The sequence below is a fragment of the Anneissia japonica genome, unplaced genomic scaffold (genome assembly GCF_011630105.1).
Source record: "Anneissia japonica isolate Jap-2015-1 unplaced genomic scaffold, ASM1163010v1 scaffold8236_len642391_cov169, whole genome shotgun sequence".
NCBI classification, from domain to species: Eukaryota; Metazoa; Echinodermata; class Crinoidea; order Comatulida; family Comatulidae; genus Anneissia; species Anneissia japonica.
Window position 1 is genome coordinate 437,906 of NW_022757925.1, and position 7,559 is coordinate 445,464.

Sequence of the window (7,559 nt, forward strand, 5' to 3'; positions counted from 1 at the left end):
GTTGTTATTGTTATTATTATTATTATTATTATTATTATTATTATTATTATTATTATTATGTTGTAATGATGTTGTTTGTACTGTTCTTTAATTTTATTAAAGAGGGCCCCTGAATATCAGTTAACCTCTTTAAAGATGGTTGAAATAAACAATTACAAAAATAAATACCCACTCTGACCCAAGACCCCTGTTACGCGCCTGGTGTTAGCGCCAATGTGTGTCCTTGTGCGGACAGGAGATGTGCCCCCTCTGAAGCTGGATACCTTGTTTTTGCAAAATAAATTGATGCAATTTGCTATTATAGGCCTAATCAATAAATTCCTCATCAACCGATATAACCTTAAACATTCTTGGAATTGACATAACATTACTGATGTCGTACACACCCTTCAGTGTAAAATGTGGCTCTCTTTGTAAGCACATCTAACATCTAAGGAAAGAAGAGCTTAGATTGGTACCAGATAAAATAATTTTGTTATCAACATTAATAGATAATGCTCATTTTCATCTTTGTAAGCGCATAAGACAGTGCAAATTATTTCTGTGACAGTCTTTTGAATTGTGCAAAGCTCCATTTTATCCCATACATAGTCAAAATATTGGGGGGATGATACAATGGACCATCCCCCTTGTCAAATATTGGGGGATATATCCCCATCCCCCCGGGATCTACGCCTATGATTAGAGGTGGTGCTTTAAGTGCTTCTGAATTAGATGAATTGCAGCAGTCAGAAAGTATACGAAAATCGACAGAGAAAGAAAATAGGCCTGTGAACTAGTTTTCTTCCGTATTCTTGAATCGAAGGAGGATGACATTCAAGTTTGTAAAAAATATGATTTTGACAAGCTTAAAGGAAATAAGAGTTTGTTCGGTGACATGGATTTTGATCGTTACACAGTATTAGTACCAGCAACTCTCGTCGTCCACCACAGGGGCTGTGTGTACCAGTACACCGGGGTATCCCCCTACTCGTCTCGAATGATGCACTGGGTTCTTCATAGTGCACATGAGCCATTGTGTACACTGGGCCTACGTTTATAGTACTTCTCCGAGAAGACCTATTCTACCACCAGAACCATTTAGGCGAGCGTGCCGTTCGAACTAGCGGCGATATTATGGCTGTAGGATGCGGCTGTCTCGGCCACTAGGCCAAGTTTAAAAAAAAAATGATTGTATTGGCCACGACCGATCGAATTGAGGTTCGGCATTTTAGTTTTTGTTTTTGTTGGTTTGTTTTTACTACAACAAAACAATTTTTTTTTTAGTGAGCTAAAAAGGCTGGAATAAGACTATCTTGCTGGACGGTAGGTGATGCGACAGTGTTAAAAATGGTCTTTGTTAGTTTTGTGTATTTTCTACTTTTTAGGCATGAACACATTTTTGGAAAAGAAAAAACTTTTCCCTCCGACCTGCCCATTTTTAGATTTTCCCAAAACGTGACCAACACATGATTATTTTGTCTTTATGAACGGACAGTTGGAAGATCTACTCCGAGGGCCACACAAGCCTTGACTAAAATTCTCGAAATCAAGGTAAATCAAGGCGATAAAGTTATCAGGCATTGCTAGAATATACTGATTTTTTAATGTGATATTTTTTGGTTCTAAAATACAGTTCATATAAATCACAGGTGGGAAAGTTGCGGCCCACATGCGGCCCGACAGCAATGTTTTTGCGGCCCGCGAAGATGAATTAAAACCCCTATGTGTGTGGCCCGCCAAGCAACATTGACTAGAAAACGCCTTGTTTTTTACCACCCGACGCCGATCATATGTAAAAAAAATAACATTAAAACTGAAAATAAAGTGGTGTAAAAGCAGAGCTTGGAGGTTTTTGGAAGCTCACTGGAAACATCAAGTTTGGGTACGGCCCTCGGTGTTAAATAAAAAATTTACTTTGGCCCTCCGACCGATTTTTATGAACACCCTGATATAAATGTAGTGATGCATTCTAGATACTTATTATGATAGGAATAAAACCTGATCCATTAATAGAGCTGGTTTTATTTTGTGGTACAATGACAGTACATCATACACAAGAATGCAATTCCGTTGTTAAAAGCAAACAATGCCAACTCTTTGTTCCAAAAACTTTTGATATTATTTTATTACACAGAGGCGATAGTGAAATATTTCCACTAACCTCTGTAAAGAAAGGAATTAGCCTAGGGTGATGTTCCTTGTAAAAGTAAAAAGGAATTTATTTCCCGTTCAAGTTGGATTCCCTTGAAAGCAAATACTTATTATTGTGGGTAAAAATCTAGTTGTTGAGTAACCAACACTTATTATTATTTAAACAAAAAAACATTATCCTAATTCGGTATTATAATAAACTTAAAATGCGCATACAGTGCCAATGTCAACTTTATTTTGACAAACTAATTATTTGATGTTAACATAGGTCTAATTACCGGTAAAATCGATAATAACATATGAAAACAAGTTAATAGTTCTATATTAACTGTCTAGTGTGACAAAATGATGTATATTTGGCATTATTATTATTATTATTATTATTATTATTATTATTATTATTATTATTATTATTATTATTATTATTATTATTATTATTATTATTAAGCCTATTATTATTATTATATAATATTGTTAACATTAGGTCTATTATTATTAAACCTATTATTAGGCCTAGGCTTATTATTATTAAGCCTATTATTAGGAATATTATTATCATTAGACCTATTATTAGGCCTATTATTATTAAGCCTGTTATTAGGACTACAATTATTAGGCCTATTATTTGGTTTATTATTAATTATTAGGCCTTTTATTAGGCTTCTTATTATTTTTAGGCCTATTATTAGGCCTAAGCCTATTATTCCATTTATTATTATTAAGCCTATTATTAAAACTGAGAATAAAGTGGTATAAAAGCAGTGCTTGAAGGTGGTTTTGGAAGCACACTGTAAACAACAAGTTTGGGTGCGGCCCTCGGTGTTAAATCAAAAATTCACTTTTGCCCTCCAACCGATTTTTATGCCCACCCCTGATTTAAAGGTATTGAGTTCTAATAGTATTGAGTTCTAATAGTAATCATGGACCTATTAATAGGTCCATGTTTAATGATTAATAACTTTGACTGTATTTCATCATCATTTTGTATTATTAGAACAGAGAAATTGTCTTTGAAAGAGATCTGATTAAATGAGAATGAGTCCAGTTCATTTGCTTTTTGCGACCCAAACATGTAGCAAATATTACAACACAGACCTATGTATTTTTGTTTTGTTATCAAGAAGTTCAATGTTTTTTTTCTGTCTGTCTGTTGTGATGGTTTCATCAATTCCTATTTAACACAGCGCCCTCGTACAGGAAGTTTTAACAAATTGTTCTATAAAAAGGCCCTTGAGAAACAACTCAACTAAAGTTAGATGAAAACTACACACACGGATATAAACAACGCTGATAAACCACATGCTGAATTATGTTGGACGTGCTGTACTCGTAGTTGTATCTATATTAGTACACTGTTTTTGCGATCATACCGGTAGGTCAAAATTATGTTTAGTCACACAAAATATTAATATAGGACTAGATTTAAATGAAAAATGACACCCTGGCAACTAGACGTGGTATCTACTGTATGTATTTGCCCAAGGTTGAACGGATTTTAATATAATAATGGATAGTACTTAAAAAGTTATTTTTAGCTGCTTTTTATATTTCAACAAAAAACTGCCAGTGTAATCGGATTTGTCAGCGTGAATAAATTAGTATCTTAAGGCATGTTTTGTGGTGTTCCCTGGTCTAGTTGTAAACATTCGCGCAAATGGAAAATGAAAAATGAAATTAAATGTCACAATAACCAGCGTCTGAAATCTGGGGGAAGGGGTGGGTCAAGGTAAAATTTTAGGGAGAAATATGCTGGGTTGGCTTGAAATGGGCGTAGTCAGGCATCGTCCAAAATGTCTCAAAAGTTGTCCAAGGCGAAGCCCCCGAAAAATATGACAGTGTAGTAGTTTCCGAGGTTTATTTAATCGATTTTATAGGTAGATATGTCTACTAATATGTAGAAAATACATATAATTTTTTGGGAAAATTCCCCCGTTCCCCCTCCCCGTAGAGCCGCCACTGACAATGACACAAAGGAGTCAATTATTTATCGATGGGTTGCAATTTTCCATGTTACACAAAAACAGTCAGCATAACAGACAAAATACGTCCTACTGTACAATAACAAGGGAGTCACTGAAGTAAATTAAAGAACGATATGGAAACATTTAAGTCATATTATGCTGCTTATAACTATCTTTTTGTTAGTGTTCAATCTATAGAATTAGACCGTTACTGTTGAATAACATTCAATTATATAAATATACCTGTTATACAATGTTACACCATATAGGCCTATAATAGTTTCCTTGAGGGTTTTAAAAATTTGGATTTTCCAGCAACTTGAACTCACGATGTAGAATTGGGAAAGCAACAACAATAACCAAAAACTCGGCCCGAATAAGACCTATATAAGCGAAATTACGGTAATTGTGTTCAAACATTGTATTTAAAGTCATGTGTATGTTTTTTCAGAATTTTTTCTGCATTAGGCCTTGAATTCGATAAATTACAGGGACAAAATGTCAAAAATAGAAATTATAGTTCAAATCATGTATCTAGTGTCTAGGGTACCGGGAAGTGGCCTACCAGCAAATTCCAGGATTTTTACGACTTATATAACTTTATCCCATAAGCCTCGTAATAATGGGACTTAATTTTGATCATGAGTTCAAGTTCCTGGAAAATCCAACATTTTAAAACCCTCAAAGAAACTATATATGGTATTACATTGTAAACACAAGAGCTGATCGTCCCCCACCCCCACTCCTCTGACCCCTTTTTAAAAGGTGTGATGGATTTTGGTGGAAGTACTTGGTGACAATTTGTTCGGTTCTTCATAATTTGATTATTTTCTACTGATACGATTGACTAGCACTCAAACCCACACATACAATTGCAGCTGGTGGTTACTTTTAATATTCCTTTAAGTCGGTTTCCATTTTGAGTAAAAAATAAAAATAAAATATTAAAAAAGTAATAAATCATATTTATCTGTTCTTTCAAACATTTTAATCTCGTAAATCCTGACTCGATAAGACCGGTAATGATCAAAATTAAGTCCCATTATTACGAGGCTTATGGAATAAAGTTATATAAGTCGTAAAAATCCTGGAATTTGCTGGTAGGCCTACTTCTCGGACCCTAGACTCGGACGAGTTATTCTGACTGTCGAGCATGATTAGGAACAAAGATATACATCCAAGGTCCACAGGAATGACTTTCCAGTAGTCATATATCTACTATTACAGTATGGACTAGCTCACTATGATTTCCCATTTGGGTAACAACAGGCATATGAACGCTTTCATTAATCCTCTATTCAACGAGACAGATATATATATATGCCTATATATATGCCTATATATATATATGTGTGTGTGTGGATGTGTGTGGGTGTGTGTGTGTGTGTCAAGTCAAGTTGCTGCTTAGCACGGGGAACATAAATAATGTATAAATCATATACAAATCAAACACAGTGCTCTAATATACAGGAACATGAAGTTATAAAATTATATCAAACATAGTTCATCAACGAAAGTTTCTCATTATAGTTGTATGAAAAAGAGATCTCTGATGGGAATCGAACCCGCAATCGCTCGCTATCTCGGTGAGCGTCATATCGTTTAGACCACAGAGGCCCGTACGATAACATTGCGGATCTCAGACCACTATTCTCTCTCCCTTCATACAACTTCAAGGCTCACACATAGTGGAGCCAATCTGGTAAATCACAGTAAATAATATTCAAATCAAGTTGCTGCTTTAGCACTGGGAACAATAAGTTTATTAGTTTATTCACATTAAAATGTATTTTACTTACAATACAATTTGACTAAACTTATGTTTACGTACTTTTTTAAAATTTAAAAATGTTTATTTTGAAACATGATCTGTATTTTTGTATTCTTGTTAAAAGTATCTTTTTTGTAAACATTTCTTTGTTTATGTTTCTGTGTTAATTGTTTTTGACGTGTTCCGCTGATCGAAAAGTGTAATTATAATAATTTCGGAATGGTTTTACAAACATATAAATATCTGTGGTAAGAACGGTCTATTTACATAGGTAGACCTTGATATTGCGTCGTAGGATGATGCACACACGCCCTGTTTCAAATACTTTGCTTTAATAAATTGTATTGCTTCATATTTCCTATAATTAGTCGAAAATTAGATATTTATAATTTTCATTTCAATATATTTCTACTTTATTCTTTTTATTATTGTGCTTTAATAAATTATATTGCTTCATATTTCAAAAACTGTAACTTCATCGAAAGATTAGACATTTATAACTTTTCATTTTCTATATATTTTTATTTTATTTTTGTTATTATTGGGCTTTTTTAATATACAGTATTATACCGTATTACTTCATATTATGTCTACAATTCAAAGCTACGTTTTAGCTTAAAAATAGAATACAATGATGTGAAGATGATTATAAAAGAATAAGTGACGGTATTTTAACATTGTCGGTTAATGTATTATACGTTTATTATGTTATTGGTATTTAATTATAAATCAAAGAAAACATGATTCATAAAAAATGGCCTAAAAGGTAATAATATAGGTAACATCGTGATTTCTCAGAAAATTGTGTTATTGTCATCTATGTCTAATATTAGGCTTATTACAATTATTAGTTTATCAACCTATATAGGTTGGAAAAGGGATGAGGGAGGGAGGATTTTTATTTTAATTTACTATTTTGCTAAAGCAAAATATCACCCTTGGGTTGTTTGCTGGATTGATATTTAAAGTAAAATACATGATTGACATAATACAAACAATATCTACTAATTATTTACTAAAAATATAAAAAAGATTAAAAAAAATGTTTTTCCAAAGTTATTTTTAATTTCAAACTATTGTATTCTTCAATAAAAGACATGCGGGTGCGGGTGATAAACTAGTCATTTTTTATTGGGCCTTAGTAGGAAATTACTGTATTCTGAGTAGGCCTACATACCTTTTATTAACGAACGTCAAACATTATATTACTGACAATACATATTCATAGTTCAGTACACTTGTAACGGTTACGCCCGCTATATAAAATCATAAAGCGTGTGGGGGAACATTTGTGTAGCTTAAGCCAACCTGAATATCTTTTCATATTCAAATATTAGTACGATACGAACACAGAGGAGCCAATACACTCGGACTGAAGAGACCTTGGCAGACGTCAGACTGCAGCGTCGACTAACCTGCATCAACCAGTTACATACCTTAGTTATTCTGTAATCCAAGTCGGAAACACACAATCTAATTATAAAGGGAGCAGTTAATTCTTGGAAATGAGACGTTGGATTGGAATAGCACTCGTATTAATCGTGTGCGTGAGTTATACTTATGTGTCGGCGAAAAAAGTGAGTGCAAGGATATTACTATGTGTGCTGTATTAATAATTATTCATTGGGTCCTATTACTATCGTTATTGTTATAGTTTTATAAAAAATGTGTATATATAGTAATCAATATATACA

General features: G+C 33.3%; 1 long non-coding RNA gene across 1 annotated transcript in view; it reads left to right on the forward strand.

The window, feature by feature from the left end:
• Window positions 1-3,359: 3,359 nt before the first annotated feature.
• Window positions 3,360-7,559, forward strand: part of LOC117124946 — a 6,544-nt gene continuing 2,344 nt past the window's right edge. Inside the window, exons 1-2 of the long non-coding RNA XR_004448048.1 lie at window positions 3,360-3,505; window positions 7,203-7,442. This is a non-coding gene — a long non-coding RNA (uncharacterized LOC117124946). The remainder of the gene's footprint in view (window positions 3,506-7,202; window positions 7,443-7,559) is intronic.